At 32.9% G+C, this 21,629-nt stretch overlaps 1 long non-coding RNA gene and 1 pseudogene across 1 annotated transcript; both read left to right on the top strand.

The window, feature by feature from the left end:
- Nucleotides 1-5,975: 5,975 nt before the first annotated feature.
- Nucleotides 5,976-20,575, top strand: LOC132178376 (TMV resistance protein N-like; annotated as a pseudogene).
- Nucleotides 13,986-15,647, top strand: LOC148586586 (uncharacterized). Its single transcript, XR_015911864.1, has 2 exons — nt 13,986-14,090; nt 15,140-15,647. It is a non-coding gene; the product is annotated as an uncharacterized LOC148586586 (long non-coding RNA).
- Nucleotides 20,576-21,629: the final 1,054 nt, after the last annotated feature.

The raw sequence follows: 21,629 nt of genomic DNA, 5'->3' as shown, positions 1-21,629 counted from the left end.
TAAGTACTATTTTATTATATTTTATCTTTCTTTCTATTTTTTTCAATATTTTCTCTCTCCTTCTTTTTTTATCTCTTTTTATGGGGAAGACAAGGAAATAATAAAAAACTAATAAAATAATACTAAAAATAATATTTAATTAGAGTAGATTGACATTGTTAAAATAGATGTTATTGTTGGAGTATGTAGTGAAAAACTAGTAGTTAAAATAAAAAAATAAAAAAATAAAAATTTATATTTTGAGTAGTAAAATGAAATCTCTTGCTGGAGATGCTCTGACAATGATAATGCTTTCTTGGCTCTTGGCTGTACAACACAACAAATTTATAACTAAAATGGCTCTGTTTATTGACAAGCGTGCAAAACATAGAATAATCTGATGGCCTAAGTTTGCTAACAAAGTCACAAAACATTCTGACGATCATGTATCATTATGATGATTAAAACAAAACAGCAGAAAAATAAAATAGCCATGTGCATTCACGTTTTGCCGCAACTTGAGTCATATTACTTAATTTAAATATAAAGAACAAAGAGTAAAGGAAAAATGATAATTTTGATTTCAAACAAAAAAAATAATAATATTTAATTAATATTTAAATATTAAAAAAATAAAGCCCCATTTCACAATTTTGCCTAGGGCACCACAGCTACTACAAAGGCCAAGGAAGGAGATGAAAGGAATACAAGTAATTTATTTCTTTCAACAGAAACTTGATAGACCTAACCCTATAATTTGCCAATTTTTGTACGTGTGTAATGTATTAAATAATATTGTGAATTTTATTTCTTGCATATACATATGATCTATCATGTACATATAACACAGGGACAACTAAAATAAATTTAAATGAGTAAACAGCTAATTTTTACAAAAATGGCATCTTTCTCTCATATGAACATTCCAACGAGTTACACCCTGCATGTAATTCATGACATTTGTTTAACTATAACCAATTTAATAAAACAAAATAATGCATTAAATATTGGGCAAGAATTTTTTTAAAACAAAAATGAGGTTTTTTTTTTTTTTTTTTAAATTGAAAATATTATCGTTAACCATACCAAAATTCATGCCATTCAAGTTTCCATCTCTTAACTTACAAAAAAAAAAAAAAGAGTTTCCATCTCTTAGTACCAGCATCGGTTCCCAGTTCCCACAATCCAAACAAGAAGTGATGTTTTGGAGGAGTCACAGGGCTTAGGGAATAGGGAATACAACAACGAGAAAGTTTCCAATAAGTGCATATCACATGGGTAGCAGGTACGACAATTAATTGGTTATAAAAGGCGGTGAATTGGACTTTCTTCTCCTTCTTTAGACTCTGTCTCTCATTCTCCGATCCTATTCACTCCGGTTATACCAACTTAATTAAGTACCAGATATTGGATAATGCTAAAGGGAACACTGGTAGATCCTTTACGCTGGCAGACTATTACAAATAATAAATTTTCAGTAAGTACGAGGTTGATCCTTTGAGAATGGTAAAACATTAAAGTAAAATTACTTTTATTGTGTAGAAAAAAAAAAAAAAAAGTTGAGTTTGGTTTTCTACTAAAAAGTGAAATAATTAAGTGATTAAATTAACCAAACTAAATTACGTAAAATAAAGCTATGTAAAAATTAATGGGAAAAACACTAAGGAGTCTAAGGTTTCAAGGATCCACCTATAATTCTATTACGTATTCATGAGACATATAATTGTAACTCAATTAGGTAGAAAATCAATTCTCATAATCGGAAGATAAAAGAATTAAGCATCAATCAAATATAAAATAGACTGAACATAGATTTGTTGAGAATTTGATTTTAATAACAATGTTACAATAAATTACTTTTGAATCATAACAAATCAAACAAAGCTAGCATTTGATATAAACAAAAATCATAATGAATCAAAATAAACTTGTCACATGAAATTATTCTCAAATTAAAAAACATCCTAAAAAATTCAAATAATTAATTTATAAAGAACAATAAATAGTCTCAATAATACATAATAAAAATAATTGGCTTCACCCTTAGCCCTATCTAGAGATTTTAACTACTAAATAACTACGAAAATAAATTATATAATCAAAGTACTAAACATCAAACTTTAACTAAAACAAATAAATTAAAAATAACCAATAGCCGTTGTCTTCAATCTCTGAAATTATTTATCCTGAGAAATTCCTCATAAAAAAATCCTGCTGCTGCTCCTCCTCCCACAAAGTCTCTGCATTAAGCCGCTTTTTATAGAGGGAAAAAGACGAAACTGTCCTTTTTCCTTTCAATATGGGAGCCAAATCCAAAAAGTAGATCCCAAAACCCCTGCTGATGCATCTCTACTAATGCATTTTTAAGGTTGTTTGATTTCCAAGAAATTTCTCTTTCAAGTTGTGGGCCCCACGTAAATATAAGAGACAAAAAAGAATCGTTTCTTTGGTTTTTCTTTCTTCTTTGTTGATTCTTTCTTTCCGCGTGCAATTCTTCCTTTGACTTGTCTTTCTTCTTTGTCTACTCTTTTTCTTTTTCTAAGGAAAATGGTTACATGAAAATATTATTCTATTCCTAATCAAAAAGAAAAGAGAATGAGTGATTTTAAAAAGGAGTCGTTTCTTTGGTTTTTCTTTCTTCTTTGTTGATTCTTTCTTTCCGCGTGCAATTCTTCCTTTGACTTGTCTTTTCTTCTTTGTCTACTTCTTTTTCTTTTTCTAAAGGAAAATGGTTACATGAAAATATTATTCTTGTTCCTAATCAAAAAGAAGAGAGAATGAGTGATTTTAAAAACGTAAAAAAGGGTGAGTTCTTCAACAACATATTCAAAATAAATTAAAACATTACATAAATAATTATAAATGGTATAAAATGGGTCAAACAAGTGATATGATCCTTTTAAAGAGCGGCACAAAACTGTTACAAAAGCAAAATGGGCACACATTAAGACGAACATATCTGAACTCCTATTTGAAACTAGCAACAACCATTGGAAGGAGGATGAAGCCAAAGATGCACTGTCAGAAGAGAGGTACCAACATAAATTCGGTTACAAAAGTCTCAACATTCAGATCTAACCAACATAATACAGGGAGACAATAATTTATAACAAAAAATAACAACAACAGAACAATTGATTCACGGTTAAATGACAACGTTGTCATTTTTACAATTGATTTTCTTTTCTTAAAAATTATTGAAACTCCTACAAAACACAATCTCTTGTATTAATATATTATTTAAGCTCAATATCAGTAATTAAATACTCTTTCAGAATTAACTATAAAATACAAGAATTGACACAAAATAATGTATGATACCGCTTACTTTAATTAAGAAAGTAAATATATTTAAGCTATTATCATATTCATAGCTAGATAGTGGACACACAATATTAATTTAGTGTTTTAGTGACATTAATTTCAAACTACAATCCAAATTAGAACGTTCAACACACATCTACCTTTTAAGTTTGGATAAGTTGTAAGGTTTGGAAAACTTACATTTAGAAATTCGGGTTTCTTTATTGGTTTGCAATTATTGTTGAGTTATTTTGTAATTTTAAATGAATGATGAATAATGATAATATTTTTTATTGATTATTAATGATAGGATAGAAATCACTATAGAAACTAATAATACATATATAATAATGTGAAAATAATAAGTGACAAAGAGATTTATGAGATTCGGGTCTATGACTTACGTCCTTATAAATTATAATAAAGCCTTAAGACTAAATTATGATCTTATTGTCTGAGTGATATTTACAACATAACATACTCATATTTAAAGGAGAATTGTGTATATAACTAGGCTTTATGCGATAAAGAAATTAGGGATTGTTAAATTATCACTTATCCCAAAAACTTAAGTTGATAGGAAGAGGTAAATTTAATAACTTAATTATTAATTAAACACACTCTCTCACATGTGGGCTCAAACTCCCGTTTTAATAGGTAGGGCTCAACAGGTATAATATTTAATTTAAATGGGGTAAATTGATAGAGTCAAGGTTCGATATTAGAATCTTTGGCTTTGATACCATGTTAAACTACCATTTATCCAAAAAACTTAAACTTATATGAAGATGTAAATTTAATCACTTAATTATTACTATAACAGAAATTGAGATTATAATTTCTCACATGCCAACGCCATCATAGTCAATGCAGGGTTGGATGAAAGTGAGAACAACTAAGCCAATAAGGAAAGGGTTACAACAAGGGTCTTTTCCATTTTTAATCCGGACGGAAGAAAGAATAGATGATCCGGTGGGAATGCTTCCAAACACATGATTGGAGGCGGCCCATCTAGCTAAAAAATGTGCACGGTAATTTGTATTCTTATAAACTTTGCAAGCTTTCCAAATATACAAAGAGAGCAAATTTACTTTACTATCAGAAATAATAGAAGCAAAATTCCAATCTTTGAAAAGTGACGGTTGTTGAATGGCAAGAATAATGTTGATTGCATCTCCTTCCAGCAAAAACAACTAAATCCCAAGAGAGAAAGCTGTTTGAAGGCTAAAAGAGCAACTTGAGTTTCACCGATAGCAGCATCAGTAGTGGAGAGACATTTGGTCACGGCATGGATAATTTTACCATTAGAGTCACTAAGAACCATAGCTGCAATTGAGAAGCACTCTTAACCGCCACATCGAAGTTAGCCTTGATATTACCTGAAAAAGGCAATGACCAAAGAGAGAAGGATAGAGAATCATTCCAAGCAAGTTTATGACCTTCACTGAGTTGGAAACGTGATGGACAGACAAACTAGGAATGGGCTGGACTTTATCATGCACTAAACGATTCCTTACAAACCAGATGTGATCCCTTGTAATTGATGCTTGAAGTAAACTGCCAAATATCCACCTTAGGTATAGACAAATGTTGTGAGGGTTCAGCAACACCATCACCCATTCAGAAATAGGAATGCTGCTGAAAGCCTCTGAATTAAAAGGCCAATGGGAGCTTCTCCATAAGATTCTAGCCAAAGAACATTCAAGAAAAATGTGCGAGATGGTAGCACCTGCGTTGACATCATTCAAGAGGGCCATAAACCCTAGAAATTGCAGGTGCTTTCTCAAGACCGATCGAGTCATAACTTAACACCAGCTCCATTGAAGATTCTAGTGATACTCAAGCCAATAGACAACCTAATAACCCCAAGCACTTCTCATTGTGAGATTTAAACTTAAGACAACCTAAATGCCAAGTTTGGAAAGCTGCAAAAATTTCTATGGTGTCAATTTTTGTGCATATTCTTTAGCTAAATGGGTTGCTTTTCACTTCGTGTTTGGAAACGTTTCTAATTGGTCTCCCATTCTCACTTCTATTAGGATAAGAATGAGAAACGTAACACCTTTCTTGTAGTCCCTTTTGTCATTTAAATAAATAAAAAAAGAACTCCAAGTTGGAGTAGGTATACCAACTTAACAAAGCAAAATATGCTGCAGGGCGCAGTGATTTTGGCTTGAGTAATTCAAGTCACACACAATAGATTAAAAAAAAAAAATGCTGTCAAGACACACAGAAACAATACTATATTCTTCTTCTTTTTTTTTTTCAACTTCTATTGACTTAGACACAAACAAGGAAATTAGAACAAAAAGAAGCGGCGTTCCTTCGATCTCCAATGTACGTCTCAAAGAAGAAATATATGTTGTTGATTTCACGCGCTATGCTGGCTCTACCACCCTTCCTTCTTCTTTTTTAATTCGTTTTTCCCCCTTTTTTTCATGTAAGTTCCAGTGTTCCACCACCCTTCCTTCTTCTTTTTTAATTCGTTTTTCCCCCTTTTTTTCATGTAAGTTCCAGTGTTCCACCACCCTTCCTTTTCTTTTTTTCTTTTTTTATATAAGTTCCACCACCCTTCCTTTTTCTTTTTATATAATTTCCAGTTCCACCAACCCTCCTATTAACTCAGAAGAGCCTCCCTTGTGCAATCCAGTCAATACCTCAATTTCAAGTTTACTTCAAGCACCTGCTCATCCATGGCTGCTCAAACCCTTCCATCACCTTTCAAATCTCGATGGAGTCACGACGTTTTCTTGAGTTTTAGAGGAGAAGACACCCGCAAAACTTTCACCGATCACCTATACACTGCCTTGGTGCATGCTGGAATTCACACCTTCCGAGATGACGACGAGCTTCCTAGAGGGAAGCACATCTCTAGAGAACTGCGCAAAGCTATTCAAGAATCAAGGATTTCCATTGTGATTTTTTCCAAAGACTATGTTTCTTCTCGTTGGTGCCTTGATGAGCTTGTGGAGATTTTGAACTGTAAGAATACCCTAGGCCAAATTCTTCTCCCCATCTTTTATGACGTGAGCCCCTCAGATGTGCGAAAACAAACTGGAAGTTTTGCCGAAGCATTTGCTAGGCATGAAGACCAGTTTCAAGCGGAGATGGAGAGGGTGCACAAATGGAGAGCAGCTCTTACCGAAGCTGCAGACTATTCTGGCTGGGATCTTCAGAATATTGCAAACGGGTATTATATTATGTTAATTGTTAAGCTCTCTTGTGCCCTTTCATTCAGTTTTTTTTAATCGGTTGTCTGTCCTTTTTCTTTTTTTTTTAAATCTTTCAAATGTTAGATGAAAATTCATAAAAATTATGAGCAGAAATGGATTGACAAAATTTAACCAAAATTTTCTCGAAAAATATTTTAAATTCAAATTTAATCTATGTTTTCGTCAATCAAAAGAATTCCAAACTAATTGGGCATGCTTTAATCATTCTCGAAATCCATGGTTAGTTGGACAAATCTAGTTAATGATGAGTAATGAAACTGTGATGACTCTTGAATCATCATTTCTGTTTAAATTTATGAGCTACTGATCAATATTCATGCTTATCATAAATTTTCAATAAACCCAATAAAAAGGTGAAACGAGTATTGTATATATAGTAGTGGGCTATTAATTTTGAAATATCAATGGGAAAATGGCATAGCTCTTGTTGTAAACAATTCCTAATTTAGCGATCGACTAGGTGCAAACTGAGTAGTAATTGAAGTTCATTGAGTGCATAAAAGAGATTGCTCAATTCTTTCACCTGATCAACTAGCGGTAAAAGTAAATATAAGTTAAGTTAAGTTGCACATGTACTATACGAGTACGACATTGATTTTATATAGTTAATAATTAATTGAAGGAAAATCAGGTAAAAGATCTCCTGTATTTTTTGTCATTTTTACTTTAAGATTTTTAAGTTTTTAAGTTTATAAATTTAACATATTCATGACTCGAGTTTAAGTCTATTCTAAATAGTGGTGGATCTAGGAATTGGAGTTACTAGGGGCGCAAAAAAATAATAAAATATAATGATAATTTTTTTTCCTATTATATGGTAAATACAATCAAAAAATAAATTATACCATGGTATATGTATCACGTAATATATGTAAAAAAAATCAAACTATTAAAAATCTTCATCTAATGACGTTACAAACACATACTAATTTAAACTATTTGCGAAATAAACTAAGCACAATTAAATGACTAGTAGTATCTAAGAAAAGTGAGTACCTTTTAGTGGGCTGTTAGCTTACGATTATTTCTTTTAGAAAAGCCAAAAATCTTAAAGTATAAATCACATTAGAGATTAGAGTCTACAAGAAGAGACTAGAGTCTAAATTTAGAGAATAGGGCCTAAATTTAGCAACAAAAAAAAACCATGTTTATCTATTTTAGTTATCTACTTTCTTAAAACACCCATATCCGGCTCAACATTTTAACTTATCACTTTTATTATCTCATTTAAATCATCTTTTCTTATAATTTAAATATTATTTTTCTATTCATTTTTTTATTCTTTCTTTCTTTATTCTTTTTTCCCTCGTAGCATCAAAATCGGTGAATAGCATCCAATTGTTTGTAGCACATGCATGGAGAGAGAAAATTATTTTTCATATAGGAGAGAAGTGTAGCACATGATGGGCTAATTGTTTATTATTAAAATGAGATAGTGGGCAAGTTGTAGCACATAATAGACCCACATCTCAAAAAATTAAAAATATCAGGGGCGCCCTTAAAATTTTGGCTTAAAAAAGCTTAGAGAATTTTTTATTTTTTTTACTAGGGGCGCCCGCCCTTGGGTCACCCCATGTATATCTGCCACTGAATTTCTAAATTCAGGACTTTTGTCAGCTCTCTCCATTAAATAGGCAATAGAAATAACACTGAAAATACAATTATAGTACTTTGTCACAAATCCCCCAAATCCCAAATTTCACACTGGACCCATCTATTCGAACCCATGCCGCCACCACCAAGCCAAGCTCGTTTTGGGTTCACTCAAAGTGATTACCCAACTCTAGCTTCCCATTTGGATTTTCTTTAAACTTATTTGCTCAATTAGGTCGGTCGGTTTGAATGTTAGTTTAGTTGATTAAGTCTATCATTTTCTATTATCTTAAGTTTTTAAACAAGTGTTAATTTAACATTATATCATAATAAAGGTTCTAAATTCAAATATTATCTTTGTCATTCACCTATCATTTCAACTAAATATTTTATTTTTAACACTTTTGAGGTAGACAGTAATTTAATAGCTCCATCTAAGGACAACAAATGCGGTGTTAGATGATCTTGACGTGATTTGCAAAAGTGGTGGGCAATCCTATCTAACTGCCAAATGTAACACTTGTATACTATTTTTGGTCTATTTATAGAAATCTGATTCTTGTATTTGATATGAATGTGAAATAGAATGTAATAAATTCCTTAGATGGATGAAATAAATGGAATTATTGAATGAAACTAATGTAGTTGTGATAAAGTGGGCTAAATGATTTATAAAAAATAAAAAATAAAAAGTTAAACTGGGCTAAATTGTAGGATGGCCCAACCTCCATTTACAATGAACACTAAAGGGCCTGTTTGAAATTGCGTTTGAAATACCTAAAAGTGCTTTTAACACTAAAAAATTTTGTTTGAAGAAAAAAGTACACATTTGGTAAAAAAAAAAAAAAAAAAAAATTAAAAGCACTTTTAATGGTCCAAAAAGCTTAAAAATGGCCAAAAAAACATTTTTAGCAAAAGTTTCAAAATGAAGCTTTTGTCCAAAAGTTTTTTTTTGATTTAAAATCTCTATTTTTCAAACGCAACCCAAACAAGCTCTAAAACTGACTTAAATACACAAAATTCGCCCATAACAAATTTAACATACTTTTCCTCCGACTAGAGTGAGATCTCAAATCTAGAATTATTAAGTGTAGGATAGCTTTTTGGATAAAACTTCATACAGTACTCGAGAGGAATGATATTGTAATCATACTTTCCGTGAAACACTTAATTAATGACTTCTTTTTCGAAAGGGAAAAATAAAAATTATTCTATGGCATGTTACTGGATAGGATAAGAAATTATATAGGAATATATTTAAATGATATTCTTAATCAAGTTGATATAACTTAATTGTTTACAATAACATAAAAATCATTTGGTTTCTTACTTTTCTTTTCTTGTGCTTATATTCTTGTTGTATTTTTATCTGAACTATAATAATCAGGTTTGAATCAAGGTTCATCCAGCAGATTGTTAAAGAAATTTTGCGTAAAGTGAACCCAGCTTACTTGCATGTTGCCAAATACCCTGTAGGAATAGATTCTCGTGTTAAAGAGAAAAAAGATTTATTAAATCTTGAAACAAGTGATGTTCGTAATGTGGGTATCTATGGGATGGGTGGAATAGGCAAAACAACAATAGCAAAAGCGGTCTATAACGAAATACTCCATGAATTTGAAGGAAGCAGCTTTCTTTTTAATATTAAAGAAACTTCAGAACAACCAAATGGTTTGATTCATTTACAAGAACAACTTCTTTCTGATATCTTGAAAATGAAGGATTGGAAGATTAGCAGTGTTGATGGAGGAATAAATTTGATTACAAAAAGATTTTATCGCAAAAAAGTTCTTGTTGTTCTTGATGATGTGGATCACTTGAAACAACTTCATTCATTAGTTGGAAACTTCGAATTGTTTGGCCAAGGAAGTACACTCATTGTAACAACAAGAGATAAACATGTTTTGACTGAACTAGGAGTCAATGAAAAATATAAGGTTGAAGAAATGAATCATGAGGAGTCCCTTCAACTTTTTCGTTGGCATGCATTCAGGATGACTGATCCAGCAGAAGATTTCAAAAGGCTTTCACTTGATGTAATGGATTATGTTGGAAGACTTCCATTAGCTGCTGAAGTCTTGGGTTCTTATCTGTCAGGAAGAAGTATTATTGAATGGAAAAGTGCATTGGAAAAATTAAAAAAAATTCCTCACAGAGAGATTCAAAAAATACTCAGAATAAGTTTTGATTCACTAGAAGATTATGCACGTGACATATTCCTTGACATAGCATGTTTCTTTATTGGTACAAACAAAGAATATGTCAGCAAAGTTCTTGATGGTTGTGGATTCTTTACAGATATTGGTATCAACATTCTCGTTGACAGGTCCCTTCTGATACTTAATGAAAGAAATGAGTTGAGGATGCATGATTTGATTCGCGATATGGGAAGGGAGATTGTTCGCGAAATGGCACCCAGGGATCCAGGAAAACATAGTAGATTGTGGTGTCACGATGATGTCTTAAATGTGCTTAACAAACATCTGGTAAGTGGCAGATGCATTAATATTATATAAATACAAGTAAAAACAAATAAACATAATATGCACATGTTATGAAAGTATGTATGGGAATTTTTTCTTTTTGCCAAACATGGATATAGCTTGAATATTCTATCAACATGACTCGTAACTGTAAGATTTTTTAAAAAAAGAAGAAGAAGTATGCAACCATATTTAAGCAATTTTGATCATGTCTAAAACACATTATTATTATTATTATTATTATTATTATTATGATTATTATTATTATTATTATTATTTATTTAGTTATGGTAAAAATATATAGGTCACCTCCAATTTGAAGGTGTTCTAGCATCACACAAGATATGAATATACATTGCTAACCTAGTTATGTTGCCAGGGATCAGAAGCAATAGAGGGTCTTAACCTAAATCTACCTGCACCTGAAGATGTAGAGTTGAAAACTGAAGCATTTGCAAATATGAAAAATTTGAGATTGCTCCGAATTGATGGTGCATATCTCACAGGATCCTATGAATGCCTTTCCAAAGAGTTGAGATGGCTTCACTGGCATAAGTGCCCTCTGGAATTTCTACCACCAAATTTTCATCTTGAGAATGTTGTTATCCTTGACATGCAATACAGTAATGTCAAACAAGTTTGGAAGAAAATCAAAGTATAACAAATCTCACATTACCTTTTATTTTCTTATCAACTTTGAATGAATAACTTTAATGATTTTTATTTTATTTTTTTCATTTGATTCTATTTTGGCAGATACTCAACAAGTTAAAAGTTCTTAATCTCAAAGGTTCTAAATGTCTCACCCGATTACCAAACTTCTTACAACTCCCACATTTGGAGATACTCATACTTGAAGATTGCACGAGCTTGATTGAGGTACATGAGTCTATTGAACATTTGAAAAAACTTGTTTTCTTGAATTTACAAGGATGCAAGAACTTGAAGAATCTTCCAGAAAGCATTTCTAACTTAAAATCTTTAGAGACTCTTAACTTGTCTGGGTGCATAAAAATTGACAAGTTACCAAAACAATTGGGAAATATGGTTGCTTTAAAGGAGCTGCTTGCAAATGGAATTGCTATTAATCAACTACCATACTCCTTTTGTCTTTTGAAGAACCTCAAAACTCTATCATTATCGGGGTGTAAAGGGCAATCCTCAAGATCATGGATGTCACAGTTTGTGTCATGGATATCACCAAAATGCATGAAACCCATATATTTGCTACCAACTTCTGTTTCTGGATTATGTTCTTTGAGAGAACTGCATCTTAGTAATTGCAATTTGTTTGAAGATGGGATTCCTTTTGATCTTGGGAGTTTACCTTCACTCCAACATTTGGATTTATCAAGAAACAATTTCCGTACACTGCCTCAATGCATCGGTCGACTTCCTCAATTATATGTATTGTCGTTGAATGAGTGTGCGAGTCTCGAATCAATTTCAGAACTTCCTGCAAGTTTAGGAGACTTGTATGCAAGTGGCTGCTCATCATTGCAGAGACTCCCAGATGTGCCGAATCAAGGAAGTTTATGGACACATTTTTTCTTGAAAAGTAGTGACAATCTAGCATATGATTTCAGAAAGAGTCTTATCAAGGTACTTTCTCTCTCTTTCTCTAGAACCACTTTATGATGTTAACTTTTTTCTCTTTTGAAACAGTACGTGTCCAAGTGTGGTGAATATAATTCAATTGAGTTACCTGGTAGTGAGATTCCAGATTGGTTCAGCCATAAGGGAATTGGATCTTCAATTTCCTTTCGTATACCTTCTTTTCCAAAGGGTCAAATCAAGGGGTTGCTTTTTTGTCAAGGTTTTGCACCCAAACCAGAAACACCGGACGAGATCCCGGGCGAGCAGCCGTTAATCACTTTGCTCCTTAACAACAGCTATTGGACATACGCCGTTCGCCGTTATCAATGGTCCATTTCGTAGAGGTTATCCTTCCTGGAAAGGCTATTGGCCCTATGCAAATATTGAAGGTAAAATAGCAAGTGGAACGGAAGTAAAGATGGAGGTTCAGGGTAGGAAATACTTTGAAGTGAAGGAGTGTGGAATTCATGTAATAGTTGATGACGACCCAAATGCAATGGATGAAGATATGGATTCTGTTACTTTGAAGAGAGGTCGTGATGACAATGAGGCCGGACCAAGCAACGATTCGTCTAGTGATGATCAATTAAACTGCCCTAAAAGATTAAAGATCAAGGATGTTGATGACTCGGATCAAGCGCAACAATGAAAGGAGGAGGACTTGTTAATATGTTTATTCATAATTGAATTTTGTTGATCTTATTTATTCAACCGCCTTTGTTCTTTCTAACCCTTCCATATATAGATAAGGAGATCAAAAATATCGCTTTTATTCTTGTTGAAATGTTTGATATATATATATATATATATATATATATATATATAGCTTCTTGAATTTATAGTAACATTGGAGAAATACAGAATGGGGTCAAATACGTTTCGTCAGAAACCAAAACTAAGACCACAAATTTTTTGGTAAATATGTTTCACAAGAGATATGTCTTGTTTGGCAAATGCCTAATTAGGTCCATTTTTTTTTCAACTCCCTAACATTCTTACTAATTATATCACATTAATAACTATTTAAATAAAAAAAACTCACTATAAAACAAAATATTTTAAATTTTTCATACAAAAAATTCAAAACTTTTTTTTTATTTTATATCACATCAATCATTTTTAACCACGTCTTTTGCCAAAAAAGCTTACAGGAAAAAATATATATACATGCATTAATCCATTCCACAAAAGAGTCATGTACAAAGATTAAAAATCCCTAATGAATTTTTATTTATTATTTTTCTAAAATACTACAATTGTAATAAACAATTTCTTCAAATTATATTAGAAAAAAGTCGTTCAACTTAATCTATTAAAACGATGTGTATTTTTAGAGCATGTAATTATCATATGTAGTTTAAAATTTAAATGTGATAATTATGTGCTTTATTAAACAATTAAAAAAAAGCACATAAAATTCAAATATTCTAAAAATGAATGCTAAATTAATAAAAAATAATAATAGACTGACTTTCGTTAGCAAATTTAAAGAAAAAATTGTCCTACAATTGAAACGATATCAGTGTCTAAGAAAAGTCAACAAGTTCTCCATCTTACAGCTTTTACCACCGCCTCGTTTGTCTCAATTGAAGTCAAATTAATTAATCTCGTCCACAACCATCCACCCAAATCCAAAAGCCCAACCCGAGGAATCCGGGACCTGAAAATGGACGGAGCTCCGACGACGAGCGGGAGCGGCGGAGGTGGGGGAGGCGGTCCGGCGCCGCTTCTGATGAAGACGTACGACGTGGTGGACGACTCGACGACGGAGGAGATCGTGTCGTGGAGCCAGAACAAGACGAGCTTCGTGGTGTGGAACCCGCCCGAGTTTGCCCGGGTCCTCCTCCCGGCCTTTTTCAAGCACAACAACTTCTCCAGTTTCATCCGCGAGCTCAACACCTATGTATGTTCTCTCTCTCTCTCTGTTTGCTTTCTTATTATTTGTTTTGATTCCGCTTCTGATTCGAATTGGGTTCAGCTTCTAATTGTTGAATTTATTTGAAGGAGGGGAATCGTGTTGTAGGTAAATTTTAAGCGATTTTGAATGGGTTGAATCCATTGGTGATAAACTGGATTTAGAAATTTGTATTTCTTTTAGTTTTCCCAGGTTGAAATTGGGTTCGTTTTCTGTATGTTGTGGCGGTTTCTGAAATGGGTTCATTTTCATTTGGGGTCTTATTCCTTAGCTTATGACAAGGTTATGGCATCTATAAAGTAGCATCCTTTTCAAGTATTCCGACTGCCTATGTTTTTAACATTTTTTTTTTTTTTTTTTTTTGAGTTGTTTTTGGTGGAGAGATCTGCATGGGAGCTAGTTTGATGGATGCGTTAAAATATTAATTAAATGATTAAATTTACTGTTTCCTATTTGTTTTCTCCGATTGGTTTGATGGTGCTGAAGATGAGGCCATTTTTATTGAGTTGCATTTGATGTCTGGAAGTGCTATACGTTGGTGTCCAGGATTTTGTAAGGGTTTACATGAGTACGACTCATAGTCCATTATGGATTTTTTGCGATCTTCTGGGGAAGGCAAAAGTTAGAAGGTCTGTGGGGAGGATACTCAGGGATGGTAGCATACAAGTCAGACCTCTGAAGCGAAGAATCGAGCTTTTGTAGGAAATTTGGCATAATTCAAATTGTAAGGCTCCAATTGGAGATCAAAGTTGGAGGCAGAATTGAGGTTGGGTATTGGAAATGGGCCTCCTGATTCTAGTTATGTCCTTTGGTGATACTGCAAGATTAGATTTTTTTTTTTTCTTTATTTTTTATTTTTTTCCTGTTCCATAAAACTATCATATATTTAGGTTAATTTTTTAAGGCTTGAATGTAACTCTCAACCAATTGATTTTCTTCTTCATTAAATGCTTTTTCTCAACTACTTGATTTTTCTGTTTTGAGCTTTTCTTTTTCCTTGTCTGAGACTGAAAATTTCCAAATTTTTTATTTTTCAGTTAGTCTTTTCCAGTTTTCTTTCTTGGATGAAGCAAAGGAAAGAAACTTTGAAGATTCTATTGTATGAATTTCATAAAGATTATCCTTCCCGGAGATGCTATTGGCCCTATTCATATATTGAAGGTGAAAGCAAGTGTAACGGAAATAAAGATGAAGCGCGAGGGTGAGAAATACTTTGAAGTGAAGGAGTTTGGAATTCATGTAATACTTGATCATGACCCAAGTGCAATGGATTATGGAGTAATGATATAAAAAGGACTAGAGTTCTCTTAGAGTCATCCCAAATTCAATAATTATCATCTCAAATTCAATGGTGATTTAAAATGCTACATCACATTTGGGATGACTCTAGAATGACTTTAGTCCTTTTCATATTATTACTCATACTTGAAGAGATTGTATAATGGATATGGTGTCCAATAGATAGTTGTATGTTTCATCGGAAACGAAAACTAATTAAGACAAAAATGTTCATGAATATGTTTCGGAAGAGATAGTTGTACCATACGTCTTCTTCTTTTCTTTCCTTTTTTCTCTAATCTCCTTTTGTTCGAGTTTTTTTTGGTATTTTCAATGTTTGGTATCAAATCAAAACATTTTCGATTAATCAGGAATTTTTATTGATTTTTGTATTGTCAATAATACAGAAAGTAGAATATTATGAATAATCTCTCTATTATAGTTTTTGGATTCCACCGGATTGGGATCCCGGCAATACTTCAAAATTGCCGGCTCCCAAATTTTGAAATCTAAGCCCCTGGATATATCCAATGGCTTAGATTAAGAGAAAGTGGGTGAGATAGATTAGAATAAGAGAAAGTAGGTTTAATATATTTAATGGCTTAAAATAAGAAGGGTTAAATACTAAATTAGTCCATGGGGTTTCATTACTTTATTTTTTCTCTCCTAAGGTTTCATTTTGATCACAAGAGGCCCCTGTAGTTTGATAATAAACCAAGTTAGTCCCCCGTCAATTGACCGTTAGTTAACTTAACGGAATTTTACGTGGACCAATCAAATGTTAGCACATGACAACTATTTAATTTTTTAAAAAAATTAAAAATTAAAAAAAAAAAGTATTTTCTAACCAAAAAAAAAAAATTGGGGGTGGCCGAAACCACCCCCAACCACCATTGGGGGTGGTTTCGGCCACCCCCTTGGGCACCAAGGAGCCACCCAAAATTTTTTTCCCTTTTTTTTTTAATTAATTATTTATTTATTTATTAAAAAAATACATTTTTTTAATTTAAAAAATAAAAATTAAATAGGTGCCACGTATTAATATTTGATTGGTCCACGTAAAATTTCATTAAGTCAACTGACAGAGGACTAACTTAGTCTATTATCAAAGCCACAAAGACCTTCTGTGATAAAAATGAAACCTTATGAAGAAAAAAATAAAGTAATAAAACCACATGGACTAATTTATATTTAACCCAAATAAGAAAAAGTCGGTGCATATTCTTGAGTCTTTCAAAAAGGGGCGTAAACAAATTTGAAATTCAAAATTGTTTCGCCCTATTTTGTTTGAGTCTTCCAAAACGAAAACACTTGTTCCCTCTCACCCTTCCTCTCCCCTCTCCCCTCTCCAGAAAATCTTGGCGCGGATTGAAGTTTACCGACTTGGCCACTGTCTGTGTGTGGAGGAAAGCAACCGGGGTGATAGGGATCAGGACCCAATCTAGACCTTGTGTTCCTTTAACTGAATGAGTGAAGTTCGAAATTTTGTGCTTCTTTCTTTCTTTTTTATTTTTATTTTTTATTTTTTATTTAACCGAATGGGGGAAGGGAAGAGTCTTGCTAATGTTTGGATAGGTTTTCTTGGGTTGTTTCTGGAATGGGAATTTTTTTTTGAATGCTTTTGTGTTGGCTGAATGAGTGGTAAGAGGGGTCTAATGGAGGAGTTTTTAATTTCCTCTTGAATTTTCGGTTGAGAAGGAAGCAACCAGTTAGGTGTTCATCCGAAGGGGTGAATTCGGAATGAGAAATTTTATGGGTTTGTGGGTAATCTTTGTGATCTTTGGTGTTGAGTGTAGTCATCTTTTATGGTGTTTGGTAGTTTCTCTGCTACAGGATTGGTTGGTGGTTTTGGGTGCCTGCAAGATTTGATGTTGTAGTCATCTTTTATGGTGTTGTGGTAAGGGACCCTTGACTCATTGTTGCCCAACTTTTTTTCCCAGATCTTTTCTAGTGGATTATCAGCAATAAGCCAATTACCCTAAGCAATCATGACTAAATGGTTGTGTTCCATTGCAGGGAGTTGCACCATTGATTTCTTAAATGCCAATTAGAGTAGCTATATCAAACACTTCTGGCTTTGGAGGAACATATGAGCGCAAAGAGCTGGAGTCACTGTTCCGGCTCAGATAAAGGGAGTTAAAAGTGTCATCTGATGTAGACATTAAGAGAGTTACAAAAATCAGATATATGCAGAGATGTAGGAGATTTGCTGTTTTTTAGTTCACTAACTAATTTTTTTTTCAAAAAAAAATATATATATTTGAAAAATGTAAAATACAGTGTTTTGATATTATGTTGCTATTGTTTGAAACTTTTTAGCCAAAATGAGAACTTGCAGATTATATTCATTTCTATTGGCAGGTGATGAAATTAAGATATTGATTTCGATTTTGCTTTAGAAGTCTGCATTCCAAGATGAATGTTGAGCTATATGTTCGGTTTTTGATTCTATCATTTTTGAAATTTCAGTAGGATGAATAAAGTTTGATTAAGACAAAACAGAAATATGCCACTGTAGCAATATCCCAAACATCAATACAACCATCAAAAGTTATATGTCATCAATACAACCAAATATCAATACAATACATCAAAAGCAATATCCCAATTTCTACAAATGTCTACATTCAGATCAACGCCAACCAACCAAAAGCTCAAAAATCATAACCAGTGCCACCATCAAAGCCCTGAACATATTTAAACTTTTGAATAAATGTTGATTTAACATTATATCATAACAAATGTTCTAAATTCGAATCTTATCTTCATCATTCGCCCATCATTTCAACTAAATATTTTATTTTATAAAACTTTTAAGATAAACGGTAATTTAATAGTCCCATCTAACTGTCCAATGTAACACTTCTTTACTATTTTTGGTCTATGGAAATCTGGTTGTTGTATTTTTTTTTTTTTTGACATGTCTCCACACACAAGAGGGGGAAAGTGGGATTCGAACTAGTGACCTCCGCTTCATAAGGCATGGTCCCTAACCGATTGAACTACTCATTGAGAACAATTTGGTTGTTGTATTTGATTTGATATGAATGTGAAAAAGAATGTAATAAATTCGATAGATGGAATTATTGAACCAAACTAATGTAGTTGTGATAAACTGGGCTAAATAACATAAATTAAAAATAATAAAATAATAAAAACTGGCCTAATTCGAGGATGGCCCAACCTCCACTCACCAAGAAGGCTAATATTGACTTAAATACACAAAATTGGCCCATAACAAATTTAACAGACTTTTCCTCCAATAGGCCATTCAGTTGCAATGAGCCCAACTAAGCCCACTCGCCAGCTCATTGTCCACTTAGCCTTTTGGGTAAAAATTACTAATTTAGAGAGGAATATATTGTAATCATACTTTCCGTGAAACACTTAATTAATGACTTAAATCTTACATTTCCTTATATTTCCTTATATTTCTATATTATTTTCAAATGTATAAGTCAAAATTTTCTTTCTTCTGTTTTAACAATTTTTGTTTTGATAGATACTCAACAAGTTGAAAGTCTTTAATCTCCACAATTTCAAATATCTCACCAAGACACCAAACTTCTTACAAGTTCCAATTATGGAGATGCTAATACTTGAAGGTTGTACAAGTTTGGTTGAGCTTCACGAGTCCATTGGAAATCTAGAAAGACTTGTTTTGCTGAATTTAGAAGGATGCCAGAACTTAAGGAATCTTCTAAGAAGTACTTCTAACTTAAAATCTCTTGAAACTCTAAACTTGTCTGAATGCTTAAAACTTGATATGCTACCAGAGCAATTGGGGAATATGATGGCTCTAACGGAATTGCATGCAGACAGAACTGCTATTATGCAACTCCCTACCTCCTTTGGTCATTTGAAGAATCTCAAAACTGTGTCATTATCTAGATGTAAAGGACAATCTTCAAAATCTTGGTTATCACGGTTCTCATCGTGGATATCCCCAAAAAACTCCATTAATCCAACGCATTTGCTCCCGGCTTCCATTTATGGACTATGCACTTTGAGAAGACTAGTTCTCAACGAGTGCAATCTGTTTGAAGATGGGATTCCAATTGATCATGGGAGTTTATCTTCACTCGGGGAGCTGGATTTAGGAAGAAACAATTTCCTTAATCTACCTCATTGCATCAGTCGCCTTCCTAAATTAACTACATTGTGGTTGACTAAGTTCAATCAATTTCAGAACTCCCCGCAAGTTTAACGAGCTTGCATGCAACTGACTGCACATCAATAGAAACACTCGCAATTCCGTCAAACCTGAAACGACCACCTATATGTTTCCTTACTAACTGTCAGAAATTGGTTGAGATTCAAGGCTTGGAGAGTTTGGAATTTGGACCATTAATTCACATGGAACGGTGCAACTATGATTGTAAGAGGAGTCTTCTTCAGGTTTCTCTCTCTCTCACTCTATGTGACTGCATTTTTATGATATGAGCACTTTTTTTTCTTTTTCTTTTTTTTTTTTTTTGTAGTGTTTGTGCAAGCGTGATGAGGTTCGTGCCATTTTCCTCCCTGGTAGTGAGGTTCCAAATTGGTTCAGGCATCAGGGAATTGGATGCTCTATATCCTTTAAGGTACCTCCACTTTCAGAAGGTGAAATCCGGGGGCTGCTCGTTTGCGCTCTTTATGCAGCCAAGAAAGAATCCAATGCGATAACTTCTGCTCCTTTCATGAAAATCAGTAATAAAAGTAGAGGCCACGAAGATATTTTTAGGCCAACATTCTATGCCATCCCTATAACCTGTGAAGATCATTCCTGTGTCTGCCATATACCACTTAAAAGATATGAATTTGAGATGGAAAGTGGAGAGGAAATGGAGGTGTACATCATATCTCAGGAATACATTGAAGTGAAGAAGTGTGGAATTCATCTACTATTTGATGACTCAAATTTAAGAGATGATGGATATGTAAGTATGGATATGGTGTCTGCTAAGAGAGGTCGAGATGACAATGAGGCTGCAGGACCAAGCAATGATTGTTCTAATGATGAAGAAAAGTGCCCTAAAAGGTCCAGGATGGAGTCCGAAGCACAAGAATGAAAGGACTTTAATTGAAATGAACAAGTGCATTGCTGTAAGGACTTCACCACATCTCATGTACGTCCATAGCTACTACTTATTAAGGTAATGGAAGGAGATGAAAGGAATAGAATAATCAATTAATCAATAACCTTCGTTTCTTGACATGGTCTCTTGATTCACTTCAGAGGAAAAAAAACAAAAATAGAAAAGGGAACACGGTCTCTTGATTGCACTTCATACTTTTGGCTACTCTTGATTCACTTCTTGGTAGAATATATATTGAATTTTTTCGAAATTATTTTAAGAAATTATGATAAACTTCAAATCGGGTTTATGTCAAGCTTAAAGACTGTCGGTTTTTAAGACATGTTTCGAACTAAAATTATGAGTTTAGTAGACAACTTGAAAATCTGGTCTGAGCATCAAAAATATTAGTTTTTTTTTTTTTTTTTTTTTTTCAACATGTCTGCACGGGAGATAAATGGTGAGAGAAATTTAAACTAATGACATTTACTTCATAAGCGTGGTTACTGGTTCCCAACTGATTCTTGAGGACAAAAAAACATTAATGTGTTAAGGCATATATGTTTAAACTCTCCAAGACCGTGGATTTTTAAGACATGTTTCGAACTGAAATTATGAGTTTAAACTCTTCCTTTTCACACATTAAAAATAAATAAATAAAAATAAACTTAAAAATCTGCTTCACTTAATTAGTAATCAAGCCTTTTGGGAGGATAATAGGGACGACCCATAATCTTGGGTGGCAAGAAGATAAAATTTAGAGAAATATTAGATATTATATTTTTATTTAGAGAAATAACCTTTACCAATCTTAAAAGAGATAGAAATATAGAAAAACTTGGTATTCATTTGCCATATTTGTACCTGATGGGTAAGATATTTTTGATTTTTAATGAAATATATAGGACTTCTTTAAAAGAAAAAGAAAAAAGACAGTTAATGTCAACACAGGGTTTGAGAAAAATGAGAACAAGATGAGATTTCCGCTTCGTCAATACGCAACCCTTAAAAAGCAATGTACGAGACCACAGGCACCACAAGTAGTGCGTTTTAAACTTGTTACAGCCACATAAACTTCAATTCTTCTTTTTATTTATTTATTTATAAAAATTCGCATGAGATTCTTTTTACCTTCATATTTTTTCTGATATTTCATTATATTTTCAACATATTATGAATAATATCTTTATTA

This window comes from Corylus avellana, chromosome 4, assembly GCF_965113065.1.
Source record: "Corylus avellana chromosome 4, dhCorAvel1.hap1.2, whole genome shotgun sequence".
NCBI lineage: Eukaryota > Viridiplantae > Streptophyta > Magnoliopsida > Fagales > Betulaceae > Corylus > Corylus avellana.
The sequence above is the reverse complement of the archived record's forward strand: the minus strand, read 5'-3'. Positions and strand labels throughout refer to the sequence as shown.